Raw genomic sequence first — 23,146 nt, forward strand, 5'->3', positions numbered from 1 at the left:
TGGTCTACAGTAATGACTTTTTATGACACAAAACCATTCCTCATTGTGCTTGTGTCAAAATTATCCCATTTTATAAAGATTTTAATACCTATGGCATGCATGTCTGCACTTGTAATCTTGATCTAATTAAAAATACCACAGTCCGGAAAGTCCTAGCTAAAGGACTTAATCACATACCCATTTTTCCTAAAAACCCATATCTCACTTTATTAGCTTTACTTGGCTATTTAACTGACCTTGCCAGTAATCTTTGATTGGAGAAGATAGTCCTACTGGACTTAGCAAAATTGGTTGAACAATGTTTCTTCCATAAAATCTCACTCATACCATGTAAATGGTTTTCTAGTGAAAGTTCTTGGAGCACACCACAACTGGCTATTGATTTTCAAAAGCTTTCAAAGGACTGGTTTATAATAGGGCTGGATAAAAGCTCTGTCCCACTCTCGTATGTAAAAACTTGTCTCGGAAAGCAACTCACTCTTGGGTTTCTGGGAAGGAATTCACACCACTTAACGCCTCTCTGTGTGAGGTCACTAATAATATCTCAAAACATCTAGGTAAAATGGGGTATTTTCTTCAAGATACCAAACTTATATTACTTTTTTCCACCTATAAACTACATAAGCATAAATTCAGATGGATATCTGATGCCTCAAATGGTATTTTTACTAACATTACCAAAGATATCACCCTTTGCCTTGACCTTGTACTTTCAGAATTTGAATTTGTCTATGCTTCCAAACAAAAAATATGCTCTAACTTTCTTCAAATACACTATAATACTTTTTTGTTAGTAAAAAACTCCACAGAAGTTACTCTTAACCTCCCTAAACAAATTTTCCATCTCTTCATAGCAGATATTACTCAATGCTATGAAAATATACCCCTGGAAGGAGAATTAATATTGAAAGATGTTCTATCTCGAATGATTAAGCTTACCTTTAAACATGCTAGGAAGAATAGTAAAAGAAAAGAATTGCTCAAAAGGAAAAAGGGGTTTGGTTTATTAAACTGAAAAATGCCAATACAAATGCAACTAAAGCAATAATAAATGCGCTAAAGAAAAAGTTTCTTCTACATTTCTCTCTCTAAAAAACCTAGATGGATTAAAAAAACACAATCCTCTCATTCTTTACACTTTGATGAAGAGAAACTATATAAAAATATACCTTGGGTCCTTGATAATTGGACTATTCTCCGGAGGACAATGCTTTAACCAAATTCTGGGTATTCCCATGGGCTTTTCCTGCTCACCTCTTATGTGTAATTTGTACTTAGCTTTCTTTGAATACAAATGGTTTCTCAAATTCATGGGTGACAAAAGTAAGTATCATAAACATATATTCAAACATATATATAGATATATGGAACAAAATCACACAGTCTCTTTCTTAAAATGACTTGCCTGGCTTACATTTCACATATATATAGATATATGGAACAAAATCACACAGTCTCTTTCTTAAAAATGACTCGCCTGGCTTACATTTCAACGACAATAACCTCATTGCTTTAATTAGGTAGTAGGCCCATTCACAATGGGCCTACTATCGACCCATTGTGTATGGTGCCTGGGATAGGGCGGGTACACACACACACACACACACACACACACACACACACACACACACACACACACACACACACACACACACACACACACACACACACACACACACACACACACACACACATGCTACTATTAATACAAGGATTATACTTGTTCTGGATATAGGAGTGGCTTGTTGCCACAACCTCGGTGTAATTAACTGGGGATTAGCCTCAATATCTTGTATTGACCTAGGAAATCTTTTGTAAAAAAAGGGGTTTGTATTTACGAGGTGAAATTCGTAATAGGAAATTTGTGGGTGGTTGCGTAATATACTAAACCTAACACCTAGTGAGTTGAGGAAGTTAATGGCTTTTTACGAGCTGGCGTGACTTTGTACAATGTGTCCTCATATGCTTGATGACGTGGTGGCTCCCTCCTGCGGAATCTGCTCTACAATCCATCTCTAGCTCTCTCTCTCTCTCTCTGTCTCTGTCTCTCTCTCTCTCTCTCTCTCTCTCTATCACACTCTCTCTGTAAGAGGCGGTGCTATTGGTTCTTCTCCCTCTTGAAGGCGAACCCACCTTGCCCTCTTGAAGACGGGCCCACCTTGCTGCTATGAATGGAATGTGGCTGCTGGCAACAAAGCCTATAAAAGGTGAGATTCCATGCTCACTTAGCATCGGTATAGTTGTGTGTCTGTGGTGTATGTGTGTACTAGTGAAAGGTTGTATGTACCTTGAGATTGTGAGGATTTAATTCACAAGGGATGGCAAAAGGCAAAGACAAACAAGCTATTGTGGAGCTAGCTGCTTTGACTCAATCTCAGGTGACTTTGTCTCCAATATGGTCTACTGTCCGAGCTGCTTGGTTGGGTTGTGATTCACCTTTGATATGGTAGTAGAACTCATGCATGTTCTTAACTATACTAAGTCGATGTATGACTGTCATGAGAATAGTTGGCTACTTCTTTTGACCCGTTGGTGAGGGTTACCTTCTCAACTATGGTTTTCAATGTTCCTTGACTTGAAGAGGGCGGACTTTTATATCTTCAGGCTCTTGATTTCAATACTCGTGTATAAAGATTGTTCTGTACTATGAATGGGAATTATACCACATTTTCATTGACATAGTTTCTAGTGTCTCTTGTAATTTGAAAGGATTCTTTGGTGTATCAGTACCAGTATACTAGTACTACCAGTACCAGTATTTCCACAAAACTGGTACTTCCAGTACTGGTGTACTGCGAGTTATACCAATACTCTCAGTACTAGTACTAGCAATTATACCAGTACTGGCCAGTACCAGTACTACTAGAACTACAAATCTAAGACCAGTACCAGTATACCAGTATGCAAATACTAGTATTGCAGTATAGCAGTACCAATACACCAGTATCGGTATAGTAGTAAAGCAATATAGAGCGCATGCATGCTCTGACTACAACTGTTATGAGAATGGTTGGCTACTTCATGGGCAAAGCTACTCATGTAGCCGAATATAGTTGTGAATGATTGGTTGAGAATATGGTTAAAAATGGTTGTGGCCGAATATGGTGGTGAAGGGTGTGAAATGTGGTCGAATATGGTTGTGCATGGTACCTTAAGGCTTCCCATGTGGCCGAATATGGTTGCTACATCTGGATATGGCTGCTCATATGGCCAAGTGGGTGTCAATATGGTTAAGAAGGGTTGTGGCTGAATATGGTTGTGAATACGGTTGCCAAGTATGTTGTGCATGATACATTATGGCTGCTCATATGGCCAAATATGATGGCTTATTCCATCTCGGGAGGTGTAGGACTTACTTACTAACATCTTTTTATGCTATAGGTGACTCCAAAGTATAGATTGACTGCACATATGAGCATTGTTACTTACCTTGAAAAAATAGCGGCAATTAATGCCAAACTCTGTAAAGTCAAGAAATAGGTATATGTGCCCCACTTCGAGGCTAAATTGCCTTATAAAACTATTAACCCTCATGGCTCACGGACACCATATCACCTATAACGGACGTTGTATTATTTACTTGGTAGAGTCAGGTACCGGGCTTGTCGGTCCAATAGGAAAAGGGTAAGAGTGATCGTCGATGAGAGGCGCACTCTAACTGGAACATTCAAGGGATTAGTTGGCTAAGCACGGGTGCCCAAGTGTGAATGGGGCAAGCTCATATAAAAGTCAACTAAACCTAAAATTCACTCATTCTCTCATTTGTGCAATTGAAGAGTGCTCTTGCTCCATCTGCATCTTCTTCTTCTTCTTCTTCATCTCCTTGTGTGTGTGTGTGTGTATGCGTGAGAGAGAGAGAGAGAGAGAGAGAGAGAGAGAGAGAGAGAGAGAGAGCATTGCGGCGGTGAGGCGGTTGAGCGTGGCGTAGCGGCGTCTCCCTCTTCTTCGCGGCGAGGAATCCTCCACGAAGCAAGCGTAGAGCGGTGAGTGACACACCATCGTCATCTTTGAGCTTACTAGTTTAGTTGTTGTGTGCTTGGAGCCATTTGTGGCTCGCACGCGGTGTATCGGCAAGTTCCTTGCATTGACACGTGTGATATACGCGCACATTTTTGGCGCCGCTACCGGGGAATGCCATACACTAAGCTTAAATGGCACTCTGTGCTTCTTTTGTGGTGCAATTTCAATTGTAGGAAAGGTAAGGAAGGAGTGTGTGTGTGTTGAGAAGAAGGAATTGTGTTACTACTGTGTATTTTTTTTGTTAATGGAGTTTTCCAAGGTACTGTGTTTTTTTCTTTGTGTAAGGTGTTAGTATTAAGGTGGTTAGTTATGTGTAATGTAATGTATAGTAAGTAGGAAGTAGATCTGTGAGAGCTAATAGAGTGTGTTAGTGTGTAACAATAGGTGTATTAGTTAGAAGTGGGTAGGTAGAGTGTGTGTGTGCTCTCGCGCAGGACGCGGCGACCTTATCCTTAAATTAAAAAAAAAAAACTAAAAAACTATTTTTTAAAAAAAATTAAACTTAAAAAAAAAAGGTAGGACCAGAAACGGGAATATCTCCCAGACCCAGCCCAAGCTCACGCTCAGGCTTATACATCTATCGCCCTTTAAAATTACGAATTTTAGCTTCACACGTAGCTAAAAATCGACTTTTTTGAGGACCAACGGAACTTTAGATGCCCGAAAATTGTGCTGTAAAGCACACCACGACCCTCTAAGTGATACGCTCATTTCGAGCTATCACACACTTTAATAAAAAAAAATCAAACATTAAAAAACATTAAAAACGTAAAAAACACGAGTGAAAATGGACGCTTAAAAAAGTAAGCGGTTAATCTTCGAGGTTATTCGCCGATGCTTATAGGGTGTCAAAGGCACATGCATCTGCGCTCTGGTCGTGTGCTAGAGACGGAGAAACTAGAGAGAATTTTGACTTATGCGAGTTCTCAATATCCACCTACTTTAGGTTCCTGGCCCTCGACGGGGACCCAAGGTAGTACAAACGAAGACCCGAACATAGCGGCTATGACTCTTCCTCTGACTACGACGTCATGGAGGGTTTCCCAATGGCTAATCTCAATAGCTCAAGCCAAGACATGCATGCCATGGGCCTGCGGTCTGGACCGAGCGTGCTTAGCTGCCTGAAGGAAACCTTTAGTAGAGCCACTCGCTCCGAACATGGAGCTAATGATGTAAATGAGGGGGATGGGGAAGTAAATTCTCCATTCGTGACCAATGTAGACCCTCGGGGGATTCACTATGTGTAAAACCACCATATCACGTGCGTTCAAGACATGTTTGTAAAACCCCTTATCTGTGAATTTTGTTAGGAATATAACGTACCCTTTTCTTTTAAAATATGTAATTTTTTTTTCAAATTTGAAAAAATAATGCCCTTCTGTATATATGTTTCAGTAAGTTTCAAGAACTTTAAATACCCTTCTGTTGAACTTACGTGATAGGTTACATATTTATTAGGTGACCTCCCCGGGCGTAGACCCTATACCGTTTGAAAATGTGCACGTGAATACTTCATTCACTGCACCTCCTGAATCTTCAGAGTTACTTCCCTTCGAGGTCATATTACCCGATGGTAGAAGCCTTGCCGAAGTGCAAGAGGTTGAGCGATATATCGTTGCAGCAAGGGAAAAGGAAGTCAAGAGCTTACGCAAGGCGGAGCAACGAAGAGAGTTAAAAGCGAAAGCCCCTATGTCAATATCCTTGCTAAGAGAGCAATCGAGTGCTCTTGACTTAGCAACCGCTAAGGGCCAACCGCTAGAAAGCAACATTGCATCTAGCTCAAAGGACACCCCTAGCACCTCAATCCTACATGGAGTGTTCCTAAATGAGAACTGGGAGTACAAACTACAAACGGAAACTCTGACCGACCTATACACAAGTCACACCTATCGCGTGGGTTGGTTAGATGTCCTACAATCCACAATGGGTGCTACTAGTGTGGAGGGTCAACAACAAAGAGTTTGTGAGGTCATCCATAGGGTCATTGAGTTAGAGAGACAGAACAAGGGGATCAACATGCCTTCAATGGGTCTCATGAGATTCTTGGATACAGGAAAGGCTAAACAACCGACCTTATCGCAAATGGAGACTCCCTTGGTAAGTCCAATGGATCCTCCATATGTTGTTTTGCCAGGGGTCTCAGTGAAATTTGAGCCCACAAGTGATAGCTTCACCTTTCTAAGTCTAGCTCATCTTTCCCTTGATGACACCACGGCTACCATGCCTACCCCAATGATGGGCATGCCAAGAAACATGCCATGGACCTCATTTGTTAGTAAAGCACTGATACATGGTAGCTCAATGCCTGCAAACAGTACCTACAAGTGTGTACCAATCGTATACACCCATGGGTCCTCGTACTCATGTAGTCCCTACCCCTCCCATTGTTTCAACGACCTATGCTCCACAACCACAACACCCAAGTTCTTATTTCCATGGGACTATACTGGCTAGCATTAGCATGTCACATCCGACGTCTGCTATGCATAGGGCCACACATATGAACTTTGGACCACCACATGGCACAACATCATACCCAACGTGGAACCCAAGGGCTTCCTATGCGCCAAGCCCGATGCCAATACCTACTCCACATGTAGTCTCTGGAGCACCTCCACCCACGGGGCCTGCTCACTTAGGTGACTTGGCAACATTTTCTCAAGCTATTGGTCGATCTATTGTTGAGAATATACGTAACACGCCTGATAGAGAGCATAGAAGTAAGGCAGTACAAATAGCCAAGCTCACCCAAAAATTTAGTGGAGACGGGGATGTGAGAAAGCATATCGAAGTGTTTGAACAAATATGCGATTCTCTAGGAGAACACAATGAACTACATAAGAGCAATGCTTTAAGCCTAACCTTAAGTGGAAAGGCTGGGGATTGGTATAGAACCCTAAGGGTGGAAGAAAAAACGATTTACCCTACTCTTAGGAGACTGTTCTTAAAAGAATACATACGAGAGGGAGTACTTTGGTGTGTAGCCTCTCAGCTCTAGAAAGCCCAACGAGAGGAAGGAGAGTCGGTGAGAGACTTTATTAGTCACTTGAAGCATTTGAATTCTCGATGTAATCCAAATGAACGCTTCAACAATAACCAATTGCTTGATAGATTCATTAGGAGATTACGACATGAGGATATCTACAATGGCCTAGTCATCAGAGGTATCACCACTTGGGAAGCAGTCACCACCAATGCGATCCAATTGGAGGATAATTTAATGATTCAAGGAGAAAGAGTGTCTGTTGAGCCTAAATCTATTAGCTCGCAAGCATCAGGGCATCAGCCAATGACCCTAAAGCCTATTGCTAAAGAGCCAAAGATAGTCTTAGAGACAATCGTGCTCCGCAAAACAATCATATGTATCCAAGAAGGGAGCAGCAATGGTGCTCAGTATGCTATGGACCGCATAGTACCATTGAATGCCCTACTTTTAGAGTGAAATTCAATGGGAATTGCAATGCCTGTGGAAGGTATGGTGATCAAGCTAAGGATTGCATAGTGCTAGGACCACCTCTAGTGCTAGGACCGCAACCACCACATCCGAGAATCACTTCTGTGAATCAAGTGGGTTGTGAGTCATCTATTTCTTGTTTGGAAGGCTGTGAGGAAGATATAGATCCTAATATTGCCTATGGGATAGATGGCGAAAGTCCACAATACTACATGGAGGACTATTGGGGACAAGTCAAACCTGCATATCAAGTAGCTGCTCTTGCGGCAAGAGGCCAAAATATCAATTACACCGCTAAAAGACCACCTCTTCAATGCTATGAGTGTGGAGGTTCACATCGTGTAGCCAAGTGTCCTATTAGGCTACAAAAGAACGCCACACTAATGCAACCCAATCAAGCGAGCACGTCTACAATGCCAATACTCATGTGTAATCAATGTGGCATAGATCATTTGATTGTCTAATGTCCAAATAATCCAAATGCACCGAAGATCACTCCATTAAACTTGATTAAAGTTACCGAGGAGCCATCACAAAGTACACCTGTGGTACCAATAAACGTACTCACACGATCGATGCTCCAAAAACAAAATTATATTCTTGAGGAAAGAGACACGGCATCAATTGCCCAATCTTAGAAAAAGGAGAAAACACGAAGAAAGAGATCGCAAAAAGCAGCGAAGTCAGACCCCAGTTTAAAGACCAACATAGGGACTGGTGACGACCCCATATATATGAATGACATTGAAGAGGATTCTGATTCAGGAGAAACCATGGAGACCAAAAGGACCACTAAGATAGAAACCAACAAGGAAGATCTTCATGAGCCACAATGGCTAGGATCCAAGAAGAAGATAGGAACTTATCCAAACCCTACAGAGGAGAATTAAGGAGTTTGGTAGAAGATACCCAAAGGGATCTAGAACCAACACCTAGGAAGATCCAGATTACAGACACCATGTTCCCTATGCAACAACAACCTCACCAAGACCATAGACCCTTAGCCATACCTAGTGTCATCCAAGAAAAAAGTGACTTAAAGTCATGGGAAAGTGGGCGTACTCACTTCTTGATGGAAAGAATGTTTACAGAGGGACTACGTGATCCTATCGAAGAAATGGAGATCCCATCTTCCCCACGTCAAGGGACTGAAGTCCAAAAGGTGCCATTAAACATTGCCAAATTGATGGATTTCATGTCTTCAGGAGTTAGAACCACCATCATGTCCAAACTATATAAAGACCCTGAGCTAGTCTCAGCTCTTCGAGCCTTCCTCAATGGAGAACTGAAGTTTGGGCTACCACAATTTGCACAGATGGATGGAGCTGGGGAGATGCCAATAGAGGAGAAACACTTAGATCCACAACCCAACCTAGATGAGAACCTTGTTATAGAAATACATGTTAACAAGTTGGGACAATACTTTGAGGGTGATGAATCCAATGCGACCATACCAATCACTACTAAGGGATTAACTGTGAAGGGAATCCTTGATGGTGGCACTGGGGTTAGCATTGTAACTAAAAATTGCTGGGAAACTATGGGAAGACCTCACCTTGCGACCACAACCATAGTAGTGAAGATGGCCAATGGGTCTATCGTTAAACCTATCGGAATGCTAGAAGATCTCAAGGTCAAGGTCTTTGGAAATAAAATAAGGATTACCTTCATTGTTATGGATTTCTCCAAGCACACTATGGCATCGGAGATGATCTTAGGACGTCCTTTCATGAGGGAAGCAAAAATGGTGCATGATTGGTCTAAAAACCATGTTTACTTGCAGCTCCAAGATTTTGTCATTCGAGTGGATCTTGTAACTGGTCGAGCACATCCTCTAGGAACAAGTTTATAATTGATCATAGATCTGACACCACAGTTCACTCGGCCCCATTGCAGTATTGTTACACGTGTAAAGAGGACACTGATGTTGGGGAAGATTCTCCTTATATGGATGTACTACCTGGAATGATTGAGTCGGACAATGTGGATTGGGTCCACCTAGCAGCAACCATAGACACTTGGGGAAATAGGGGGACGACCTGGGTAACGCCTGAGGGGGATGAAATGCCACCACGCGTACCCTTAAATATGCTAGAAGCAATGTATATAGCTTCTGACAAGACTCATCCTAATGTAACGAAGAAAACATACAAGTGGGTCCCTAAAGATTCTTTAGCGACCATGGCTAGTACTAAAAAACGAAAGCCTTGTAAGAAACGTACCACTCGCTCCAAGAAAAGTAAGAAAATGTTGCGATGGATTCCTAAACGACTATTGGAAGCCCAAGGCTACTCTGAAGGAAATGATCATATCTGGGTGCCAAAACGTAGATTGTGTTCTTACCTATCACCTGACCCATGTGAGCCCAATCCCGTAGCTCCAAAATGAATCGACGATCATGGAAAGAAAAAAATCACTGACTGCTACACACCCGCTCCAAAGCTAGTTTGGGTATCGAAGAAAGAACAATTTGTTCCACCTAGCTCAGGAAGGGGGGAGTCCCATGAAGCTTCTAGCTCCTCATGTAATGCATCCATAGAGGTAAAAGCTTCTCCACAGTCTCCACCTACAATAGTGGACCTCCATAAAGCTACAAAGGACTCCACACCTCCCAGTGTTCAAGAATCACGTAATGAACCACTTCAAGTTCGATCCTGGGAAAGTACCTTACCACCCTTGCAACTCGACGAGGCACCTAAGGTAATAGAAAACTAATGGAAAAAATCCTGACCTATTACCAACTGGAACAATTGGTTTCAAAGGGTGACAAGCTCATTTCAAACGGTATGACCTACCCAAGGAAGGGGGCAGTGTTTGCTGATAGTCATCATTCACTTGCTTCCCTCTCAACCTTCCTCCCTGACCTCTCAATCTCCCAATCTTAGTGAATGTATATATAAAGTCTTATCCTCACGAAAAACAAAAATAATAAAGAGCAAGAGCAATTAGTAAACGAGTATGCACATTAAAAGTCAAAACATTGACCCAGACCTACACATTCACATCCGATACACTCAAACAAAAACCCATCTCATAAAACACCTTTTGTCCTCATCACTCGAATATGGAGGGTAGGTAGGATTAGTACGATAGGAGTGTTTTTGTTTTAGAGTTGAGTGATGAGCAAAGTTCCTTTTTCCCACTGATGTGCCTCCTAGAGGTATTCTTTGTGTTTCCTAGTGTGTACAGGAGCGTGTTGCTGTTGTTAGGATTTGTACCTTCATGGAATCTTTATCTCAAATCACTCTTCAAAACAAGTGCAATTATCAATGCAAACAGGTGTTTCTTGTCCATTAGCATGGCCCCTTATCTTTTTTGCATCTATGTTTGTCTACTTTAATTGTGATTTTTAGCATAATATTCAACACATTTGCTTAGTATCAAACATTAAACTGAATGTAATGTTTTGTCATAATAACTTGTCTAGGTTTAAAAATCAAGCAGTCCAACTAAGCCAGTTTGACCAAGCTAGGTGTTAGAGATCTTCTCTTAATACCATGGGGAATGCCTTCCTAATAATTAATGGTTACTTAGGTTCTTAATCCGATTTAGGCAGCATTGTGTGAAAGGTACTAGGGCTTTCTAGTGGGCTTAGTCCCTATTGACCTTTAGCTTAAGTATTATAAAGGGAATTTACTAGTGTGATGAGCCTGGGGAGGGTAACAATGTTATATGACCCCCCAACGTTACAAAATTAAAATGCTGAAAACGAACAAACAAAAAAATCAAAGTGCCACAATGTAAAATCTTAAGCTGGAAGAGAAATCTCAGCTTGATTTGGTACTTCACTCACATGTATCGCCTATGGTACTAGAGCCCTTGAGGTTCCCAGTGTGGGCGCTTTTCCTTGAAAAGCAAAAAACCCAAGGCATACAAAATAAGCACACACATCAAAATTGAATCACTCTGAAAAGACTTTGGGGAGTCAAAGAAAAGGTAATCAATCAGGCGATGATTTCATGAGAAATTCCTTTTATTGTAGCTTAACTACAAGGTCTTCTAGGTATAGCCTCTAGTCAGCCCTTGAACATGAAATACTTGGCTCTCGCGATTAAACAACTTAATTGACCATAGAAAATTAAGAAGCTTACCCATGGTATTAATAGTCGATCTCTAGTGCCTTTCGACCGTTAAATTAGCGACCCCAGACTTGTTTAATTTTTTACCTTTACATCTATTTATGCATTTGATTATATTGCAATTTAATCTTTATTGCTGACAAATGGTTTAAAATTTTGTTACCAATCAAATTGTCTGTCTACAACTGCATATGCTTTTTAATCGCTTATGAGAATGCAATTACTGTGCCAATGTTGTTTGATTTTGCAGTGACTGAAGAAGGCTAAGGACATTCATCTCAAATGCTCTTCCACCTCGACGAACGAGCTTCAACTCAATAGCTTCCGAGGACGGAATCTACATCAGGAAGGGGGGCATGTTAACCCTCACGGCTCACGAACACCATATCACCTACGACGGACGTTGTATTAGTTACTTGGTAGAGTCAGGTACCGGGCTTGTCGGTCCAATAGGAAAAGGGTAAGAGTGATCGCCGATGAGAGGCGCACTCTAACTGGAACATTCAAGGGATTAGTTGGCTAAGCATGGGTGCCCAAGTGTGAATGGGGAAAGCTCATATAAAAGTCAACTAAACCTAAAATTCACTCATTCTCTCATTTGTGCAATTGAAGAGTGCTCTTGCTCCATCTCCATCTTCTTCTTCTTCATCTCCTTGTGTGTGTGTGTGTGTATGAGAGAGAGAGAGAGAGAGAGAGAGAGAGAGAGAGAGAGAGAGAGAGAGAGAGAGAGAGAGAGAGAGAGAGAGAGCATTGCGGCGGCACGACGGCGGCGAGGCGGTTGAGCGCGGCGTAGCGGCGTCTCCCTCTTCTTCGCGGCAAGAAATCCTCCACGAAGCAAGCATAGAGCGGTGAGTGACACACCATCGTCATCTTTGAGCTTACTAGTTTAGGCTTGTTGTGTGCTTGGAGCCATTTGTGGCTCACACGCGGTGTATCGGCAAGTTCCTTGCATTGACACATGCGACATACACGCACAAAAACTCGTCTCTGGCCTTATCTCATGAGAGCTTGCAAAGCAAAAGGAGCTTCATATGTTTTTTTCCCTTATAAATGAAACCATCTCTGAATATTTGAGTAGCTTCACCTTTCTTATTATTTATCTTTGAAAGAAATTTAGTTGGGTGACATCTATAACATGTGGGATACCCTTGCATCACCTGCATATGGTGCCAATGCTAACTACAAGTTGTGTTGTTTCCATGGGTGCAGGTGAGGGTTACCTTCTCAACTATTGTTTTCAAAGTTCCTTGGCTTGAAGATGGAAGACTATTATATCTTCTGGCTCTTGATTTCAGCACTTGTGTATAAAGACTGTTCTGTACTATGAATGGGAATTATACCACCTTTTCATTGACATAGTTTCTAGTGTCTTTTGTAATTTGAAAGGATTCTTTGGTGTATATGTTATATTGTTATTGGAAAATACACACACACACACACACACACACATACACACACAAGTACTTATATAGCTAGTGTTTTACCAAATACAAAAAGTGACTCTTCTCTGGGATACCTATGAACTATGATCAAAACCCTAGGCTCACTCTCATATGGCTTGGCATTAACAAAAAAACCAGGAAATCCTTCTCCCCCCCCTATGGGCATCTACCCATTATACTAAGCCCAAAGAAAGTGACATTCATGCCTCTTACCTGTGGACAACTAGCCACTCAAATGGTGGGGTTTATTGCTTGTTTCCCTCTTGGCTACCCTTAGAAACTCCCACCGTGTGAGGTTATCCTTATAGAGGATTCATTGGGGATATAACCTAGTAATTGTAAAAAACGTGGGGAAATAACCTTTCTTGCTTAACAAGACTGGCTTCATGCCCTGACTATTTGCCTCTGTCTCTTTCCCCTGCCGTATTACTGGCTCTTAGCAGCTCTGTGCACCTTGACCTTAAGATGCATGCACCTAGCCCCCTCGTAGGCGGTTGCATTTGTGACCCTGATGTAAATGGCACCATGACAAATTGGGTGTAGCATGATGGGAGATACTGCTCGCAGTACGCCATGATTGTTCAACCTCGACCTGCTTCTATTTAAACAGGTGAGGGTGCTTTTTGCCTCCCACTTAGCCTTGAGTGTGTATGTTAGAGTGTGGTTTTGAAAGAGAGGGTTGTGTGCATTGCTGCTTGCTATGGTGATATGGAGCTCACAATACAACCCACATAGGTTTGTACCTCGCTTAAACTCATTTTTGTAGTGTAATACTTTCATCTCTCTATGGACCTCTATCGAAAGGGTTGTTCTGTGGTGATGTAAGAACCCCTGCTTTTTTTGAATTTTGGTAAGACACACAGAAGGTTGATTTGTGATAATTGCTTGGTGGTTTTGTAAAGTGGGCTTGATAAGGCCCATATATTAGTTAGATTAGCCTGAGAATGTTTATGATACCACCTTAATGAAGCTGCTTACAGTGTTTTGGACATTGTTGATGGTGATATAAACGTAAGTAGAACCGTCTTTTGATGGCTTTCTTTTGGTTCTGTGTACGTATGATGACACTTGGAGGGATTGATTATTAGGGAGTAATGGCAGATGCAACACCACAAGGGGTAGCTCCTTGCCAAAAAAGGTGTTGGTTACGTTGACAAACTGGGTGTATGGTTGTTCTGCTCCTACCCTGCTTTTTGATAATACTGTGCACTATGGTGTTTGATTTTGTGGTCGATCGGGTTTTGCACTTGGTGTATGTTCTCACATCACTTGAATAAGTTTTCTAAAAGATTGAACGAGTTGATACAGAAAGTGCATGGCGTCGCCATGTTTTGCATACCAAGGTGTTTGTAAATTTATGGTCGATCTGGATCTGGTTTTTTTTCTGTGGCTGAGCGAACCTTGAACTTAGAATCTACATCCAACAAACGATATATGGCAGCTATACAATATTGGTTTCTAATGCGTTGCTAAGGTCGATATTTTTAAAGGTAAAAAAGGGGGTTGTTTGAAACCTCGTCCTCTGATTAACCATATTAATAGTTCAATTTGATTTTCATGTCTGTGAGTGATGCATATGCCTTTCTTGGGCAAAATTTCAATTGGATAAAAGGGTCTTTTTCCCAATATAACCGCATGCACTTGGTCTTAATATTTTTTTTGACTTACTTTGGCTACTGCATTGATGGGGGCTTTTCACAAGCCAAGCTCCCATACCCCTCTTCTCTCGTCCCCACCCCATGAAAACCCCCTCTTAGGGAGGGAGTGATAAAAGGCATTGAAAAAAGTAAGAAAAAAATAAAGTATGATTATGTAAATATATGAGAAAGGTAAAATAGGCCACCTCATGCCTGCGGGGCAGCCCATCCCCACCTTGCCTCCTTTTTCTTCATTGTTGCCCCGCCGTGTGTCCCTTTTCCTCTCCTCCACTCAAAAGGTCAACCCCCTCTCTCTTCCCCTTGTCCTTTCTCCTTTCTCTCTCTCCTCAAGCTACCCCACCTCTCACCAATAATGCATTCTAACTCACCAATAATGCACCCTAACTCACATGCAACTTATCCTATCTTCCAAAATAGTATACCCCACACCCCCTTTCTCTCTCCTATCATATCCCATGATCCAAATACCCCCCCCTCTCTCTAAAGGGCGCCATGTCTCTTGTCTTGTAGCTAAATAACCTCCCCCACACTCACACACACTCAGTTTCACTGAAAAAGGTGCCCACAGAGCCATCCCCACCCGGTGGTTACCTGATTTTTCTTGTGTTCACACTCCCCTCTCTCCCCTCTTGTAATTACTTTATTCTCCATGTCACCTCTCACTTTTTTCATCAACCCATCTCTCTCTCTTAGTCTCTCTCTCATGAGATTGCTGTTCTGGCACATATACACACAGCCAGACAAGTGGGGTCCACAGTCACATGGCCTATGTAGATAACGATTTCTTCATTTCTAAATTCTAGAATTTCTCCCCCCTCCTCCCCTATATAAAGAGGGGTCACCATCACACTAAACACACACACAACATCACCAAAGAGTACACTATGCACTGTGTGTGCCTAGTGCACACACACACACACACACCCACACCATCGCCATCACCGCAATCACCATGCTCGTCTTGAGCATGACCTCTACACCCTTGGGCTATGGAAGATGAAGGGCAGCTAAATGAAGGATGATGGCCATAACCCTCGTGCGAGTCTTCGCCATCAACTCCCACCTATCCGCCATGTGCTCTACCACTCTCTCCCTTCTCATTCCCCTACCCTATGCTCCCCATTTCATCGCCTTATTCTCTAAATAAAGCTTGAGGTTTTATGAGTATGTTTTCTTGCAATGTTTTGCCCATGTGAGGTGTGCGGAATCGCCACCTAGTCTTGTGTTTGGAGTGAGCTTGTGTATGTGTGAAGGGTGTGCGGATTCGCCATCCTTCTGTGGTGCCTAAGTACTAAGCCGCCATACCCCCTCCCTCACTCTCTCTCTCTCTCTCTCTCTCTCTATTGATCTCATTTCCCTTCCTCTTCATCATTACTCCCAAGCATCCATCTCTCTTGGATGAAAACTTTGTTATGGTGGTGTGTTTTTTGCATCCTAGCCGCTCAAGCTAGGTGGTGCCCCCTGTTCGCTTTACCGTGACAGGCTCAAGGCGCGCCATTCGGCCCCCTGGTGTTTTAGAGGCCGGCAGGGGTTCGAGGTTCTCTTTGCTCCCGTCATTTGGTGCCCCCACTGAGGATCTTTTCATGAAACCCTTCAATTTACAAGACTGAAAACCCTAAACTATTGTGAATGGATGAATGGCTAGCAGGATTTGCTAATTGGACGACAGAAGAAGAAGAGCTCCAAGCACAACTGGACGAACTCCGCATCTCCATCGAAGCTCGAGTGCCAGGTGTAACGGTAATCAATTTGCAGTGGGAGAGTCAACCAACACGCCAAACCCAGTGGATATACATAGGCCAAGTGCCAAGAAGAAGAAGGAGAAGGTCGAAACCATGTCCGCAACATACAACTAACCAACAACAAAAAAATGGAAGGAGCTCTGCACAATAGAGAATCAACACTATTCTACTTTGAGAATCGGGTAACTCAAGTCACCGAGGTAATTATCACAGTCAGTTTTCAAGTCGCACCTGATGCTGCAGCACAGATAATGGAAGCATTGGCTCACACTCTCACTAGAGAAACTAGGGATCTACTGAGTTTGTTTCAGGAAAGAACACCACCCTCTCCCACAAGCTTGGACAGTGACTAAGCACCTCTAAGCTTCACATGAATCAATACAACCTACCTCAAGACAGATCACACATACCAACACGTGTACGATCAATCAAGGTAATATTGGACTTGAAGGATCACTACCAGCACGTCATTGACACCATGCCAGGTGGGGAGCGGTTTTTTGACGTTCTGGCATCAGATCAGCCATTTGTCTTACCTTTGGTACAAGGCAATGTACCGTTTGAAGTTTTAATCTATGTCCTAGTATAAGAGGGTATACACGCCTCCTTGTAAAGAAGAAAAAAAATTTTGCAAGTTAAGAAGTGTGTCTTTCTAGATCTCTCTCAGTAATCATGACAAGTGTAGCATTTCCAACATTTAAAGGAAAGAAGGGGGAGGATTTGGTAACAAACTTCCTAGATGACTTTGAAGTAGCATGTGTAGTGAGCAACAAAGATACGGATGAATCCCGGGTTAGAATCTTTAAGCATCTCATGAAGCTAGAAGCTAGATCATGGTACAATGCACTTCCACAAGAAACCAAGGATGACTGGGAACCCTTAAAAACCGCTTTTAAGAGGAGCTTTGGGGGAAGTATCACTTCAGAAAATTTGTGGGACAAGTTGAGAGACTTGAAGCAGGAGGGTCTTTTAGAATATGCTACCTATGAGTCCAAATTGTGGATTTGTGGGAACGGTGGGTTGAGTCACTGGCAAGGGGGGAAGCTGCACCCGATTTCCTAAAAAAAGATCGGTTCACGCATGGCTTATGGCCGCTTCTCAAGGAGAAGGTGAAAGGTAGATTCCCGACTACGTACGAGTTAGCCGTTGAGATTGCTCGCCTTAAGGACAAGAAGCTGCGAATGAAAGCAAAAGAAACCGAGTCAATAGAAGCAGGAACATCGCGTCGACCAGTAACTATGACAACCACCATTCCACCACCACCACCGACTCTTGGGGTAAGAGGTGACCTACAAGATATGTTGGCCCATATTACTAACCAACTGCAGAGTTTGTCTGTCCACTTAATACAGCAAGGGAGGAGTCAAGAAAGAGATCAAGACCCCGGAAGAGCACGACGACAAAATAGGGAGTATCACTGCTACAACTACAGAGAAGATGGTCACGGTATGTACTACTGTCCCAAACCACGAAAAAACTATAATAGAGGAGGTAGGAGGAACCAATTGTCACCCCCTAGAGAAAGAACACCCCCACCCCGAGCACCAGCCCCACCAACACAAATTCTATGTCCGCCACAATCACCACTTACAATCATCCTACGCCCACCACCAATTGGTACCGGCACACCAAGTATCATTGGTCTTGCAGAAGAGGTCAAGATGAAGGTAACAGAAGAAGGATCAAGCTAGAAGTTTATTCAAAGAACTGAAGCAGTGGAACAAGAGGTTAAAGAATCAACATATGCTACCCAGGTGGGGGAGGTAAGTCAAGAAAATTGTGTTACAAATGTGAGTACATCTTTAACCTTGGATGAAATAGGCACCAAAGCGATCAATCGACAACATTGGGCAGTAAGGGTAAGAAGGTGTAAAGTGTTGATTAGGCCTTGTCAGAGTAAGAGGAATGCAAAAGTCATGAAAGATACAAGAGAAGAGGAAAACCAGCCTGTTAGCAAGGCTTTGCAGAAGATGGACAACATATCAAGCAAAGGGGAGGGCTTTGAAAACGGAAGCCTGTGCACCACCATGGACCAAGGACAGTGTAGCAAGCTAAAGGAATCTTGCATCAAGGAAGTTTCACTTGAGGACCATAACGAAGAGGTAAGTATGACTGAAGGTTTGGAGTTGGATATTTCTCCAGAGGCTTGGTAGCCGAGCAAGATTTTATTGTGTAGTGTTATGGACTTGGAGATGGGTAATGCCTCTAGTCTACTGAAAGATGTTATAAACTTGGAGATGGGTAATGCCTCCAGTTTATGTGAGGGTGTTCAGAGTAAGTGTGATGATCAATATGTTGCCAACCTTTTAAGGATGTTCCAAACTCCTCCACAACACAGCATTGTGTTTGCATGGGATGCATCAGACCTATGGCTATGGCTAGCTGCTATAACATATAGAGAGAAGATCAGCATTGAGATAAGAGCAAAGGAGCCATGGATAGACAAAAGCCTGATAGAATGCAAGAATGAAGACCTCATTCTCAATTTGGTACAATTTTTTACAAATAGTGCATCCTCTCTTTGGAGAAAGGTAAGTGAATTACGCTTGTATTTAAGCCGCAAGGTAGGTGGCTTGCTATTAGCATTAGTAAAGGAAGCTGACATGTTTGAGCACACCCAAAAGAAGCATGATATGCTTGCAGTTTTTTCTAGTCATGGCAGTAAGCAAGATTCTGAAGAAAACTTGAGCTCACCACACCAACAAGGCGGCCATATATGGTGGATTCTTGGTACACTCTTGGGAATCATAATTTTCAGTTCTGTCTTTGCAGGAGCGAAGATGTTCATTTCCCCTCTCGCTACTGGTGGTTACAAATTTGGTCCAATTTGGCATGCAAATTTTATTCTTCGGACACTGCAGACAATGATCCTATTTTTCACTTGGGATCCAGGAGGACACTAGCACAAAGTTCTGGAAGCCATGGGCTTCCCCTTTAATCAACCGACACTATTCCAAGGAACAAGCTATCACCCGGACCTGTTACAGATTCATGAATATCCCAGAAATCTCACCAATGGCCAAATGGAATGGCTGGTTCAGAAGGCAACTCGATATCGGATCCTACAGCTAAGCGGAAGAAGAAACAGATGAGCTAGAGGCATGAATGCCTCTAGCCAAAAGGGGAGGGCTAATGATGGGGGCTTTTCACAAGCCAAGCTCCCATACCCCTCTTCTCTCGTCCCCACCCCATGAAAACCCCCTCTTAGGGAGGGAGTGATAAAAGGCATTGAAAAAAGTAAGAAAAAAATAAAGTATGATTATGTAAATATATGAGAAAGGTAAAATAGGCCACCTCATGCCTACGGGGCAGCCCATCCCCACCTTGCCTCCTTTTTCTTCATTGTTGCCCCGCCGTGTGTCCCTTTTCCTCTCCTCCACTCAAAAGGTCAACCACCTCTCTCTTCCCCTTGTCCTTTATTCTTTCTCTCTCCCCTCAAGCTACCCCACCTCTCATCAATAATGCATTCTAACTCACCAATAATGCACCCTAACTCACATGCAACTTATCCTATCTTCCAAAATAGTATACCCCACAACCCCTTTCTCTCTCCTATCATATCCCATGACCCAAATACCCCTCCCTCTCTCTCTAAAGGGCGCTATGTCTCTTGTCTTGTAGCTAAATAACCTCCCCCACACTCACACACACTCAGTTTCACTGAAAAAGGTGCCCACAGACCCATCCCCACCAGGTGGTTACCTGATTTTTCTTGTGTTCACACTCCCCTCTCTCCCCTCTTGTAATTACTTTATTCTCCATGTCACCTCTCACTTTTTTCATCAACCCATCTCTCTCTCTCATGAGACTGCTGTTCTGGCACATATACACACAGCCAGACAAGTGGGGCCCACAGTCACATGGCCTATGTAGATAATGATTTCTTCATTTCTAAATTCTAGAATTTCTCCCCCCTCATCCCCTATATAAAGAGGGGTCACCATCACACTAAACACACACACAACATCACCAAAGAGTACACTATGCACTGTGTGTGCCTAGTGCACACACACACACACACACACACACACACACACACACACACACACACACACACACACCCACACCCACACCATCACCATCACTGCAATCACCATGCTCGTCTTGAGCATGACCTCTACACCCTTGGGCTATGGAAGATGAAGGGCAGCTAAATGAAGGATGATGGCCATAACCCTCGTGCGAGTCTTCGCCATCAACTCCCACCTATCTGCCATGTGCTCTACCACTCTCTCCCTTCTCATTCCCCTACCCTATGCTCCCCATTTCATCGCCTTATTCTCTAAATAAATCTTGAGGTTTTGTGAGTATGTTTTCTTGCAATGTTTTGCCCATGTGAGGTGTGCGGAATCGCCACCTAGTCTTGTGTTTGGAGTGAGCTTGTGTATGTGTGAAGGGTGTGCGGATTCGCCATCCTTCTGTGGTGCTTAACTACTAAGCCGCCATACCCCCTCCCTCACTCTCTCTCTCTCTCTCTCTCTATTGATCTCATTTCCCTTCCTCTTCATCATTACTCCCAAGCATCCATCTCTCTTGGATGAAAACTTTGTTATGGTGGTGTGTTTTTTGCGTCCTAGCCGCTCAAGCTAGGTGGTGCCCCCTGTTCGCTTTACCGTGACAGGCTCGAGGTGTGCCATTCGGCCCCCCGGTGTTTTAGAGGCCGTCGGGGGTTTGAGGTTCGTTTTGCTCCCGTCAGCATCAAAAGATTTTACTAAGATTTGAAGGACTATTGGTAAGATACAAAAAGGATAAAAATTGGGGAAATAGTACACTTGGATCGGAAGGGGTGATGGCCTTCTGATCAGAATGATATGTATGCTATTATCTATTTAAGGTCTAATTAAAAAAGGGGATATATAGAAATCATACTTATAAGTACTTTTATAAATCTTTGGGAAAATAAACATTTTTTTATTAAAAAATCCCAAAGAACTGGATTACATGGACACTATGGACAGTGGTTTTTTAAGTTAAAAGAGTTCTAATTTGGACATGGATAACAACTGATATAGTCCATTGACACCTGCAAAACACATTGAAGGCTAACATATTTGTTGTCTTGTTTGGATGGATGCAGGTGAGGAGTCTATCCTTTCTTGGAATTTTTTTGGCTTAAAGAAAATGTCTATCCATGATTACACTTGCTCCTACTACTTGAGAAGTACTTTTTTAATGAGTCATTATCATTGTATACTAGAATGAGGCTTCATTCTCATAAGCCATGTACAAAGATAATTCTAAGACTAAGTTGTTTTTATACTAACCATTGCCTTTTCTCTAAATCAAGTTGTCTTTTGAATGTTAAAGTTCAATTATGTCTTACTATTTAAGTAAAAATAGCTATACACACACACACACACACACACACACACACACACACACACACACACACACACACACACAACTAAGAGGTCCCTAACGTAGCCTGAAAGGTCACCGTGAGTTCTCTAGTGGATTGGACTAATTTGGAGTTTCCATATGATGTCAGATAGTATGATGCAAGATGAGGTGTCTACACTAGCTCTATATAATAAGCTACTTTGTACTCGCTTTGTTCAATCTAGCAATCAAGTTTGTGTCTACACTCTACCCTTAAATTTTCCAAATTTTCCAAAATACCCCGAGTTGTGAGATCAAACTTCTCCAAAGATAGAAAAAATTGTAGCTTTTCATAAGAAGATTGATTGTTTATCAATACGAGATGCTAAAACTAGAATTTGAGATGGTTATGTAGGCTTTGGAGATTAACTGCTTCATTATTGTGCTTTTTTGCGAGGTAACTTGTGACAAATTACATGCCAAGCACTCAAAAACCGATCTCGATTGTTGGAAAGAAATAAAGATAAAAAAATCTTGAACAATCCAACCAAAATAGATACAAAGGTATTTTGGGATTTTTTGAAATTACAACGATATTTTGGCATTGCACCCCAATTTTAGCAGGGAAGGTGAGACCATTGTCTAACCCGCCATGTGCACGTTTCCCTTTCCTTTTGCATTTTCTTGAACTTTTCACTCCTTCAAGCCCCAAGGCATCACCCAAGATACCCCTTAAAACAAATGAAAAAAAAAGATCGTACTTGGTTGAAAACTCTTCAAAATCATTAATTTGCGTCTCAGATACCAAGATTTCTCTTAGAATACTATAATGTAACTCTTCTTCCTCTAATAGACCATCTCTTTCTCTAACACCCCCTTCGCTCTCACCTGCAGATGAACGTGACATCGAGCATCTCCTTCTCTCTCGTCTTCTCCATGCTCATCCACTGTCTCCTACACTCAGGGCCTTGCTTGCACACCAGAAAAATCTCTCTGTCTCCATGCTCATGTTGACACACGGAAACTCTCTCTCTCTCTCTCTCTCTCTCTCTCTCTCTCTCTCTCTCTCTCTCTCTCTCCCCTTCTCCACACTCACCCACCGTCTCCTGCACTCGGAGCCTTGCCTGCACACCAAAAAAATCTCTCTGTCTCCATGCTCATGCTGACACACGACAACTGTGTGTGTGTGTGTGTGTGTGTGTGTGTGTGTGTGTGTGTGTGTGTGTGTGTGTGTGTGTTAGCAGCAAGCTAACACGGATACCATTTTTCAGAATTCTCATTGTAAACCACTTATTATTTTGATAAATCGAGAATATTGTAACTTCTATTTTCTCGGATAAACTCTATAATTAATGAGCCGGGGCTACAAGCTTCCAGATTGTATCAACGTCATTACCCATCTTTGGTAGAACTCCCAGATTATTAGTTTTGA

Source organism: Adiantum capillus-veneris, chromosome 19 (genome assembly GCF_014529385.1).
Source record: "Adiantum capillus-veneris isolate H3 chromosome 19, ASM1452938v2, whole genome shotgun sequence".
Lineage (NCBI taxonomy): Eukaryota > Viridiplantae > Streptophyta > Polypodiopsida > Polypodiales > Pteridaceae > Adiantum > Adiantum capillus-veneris.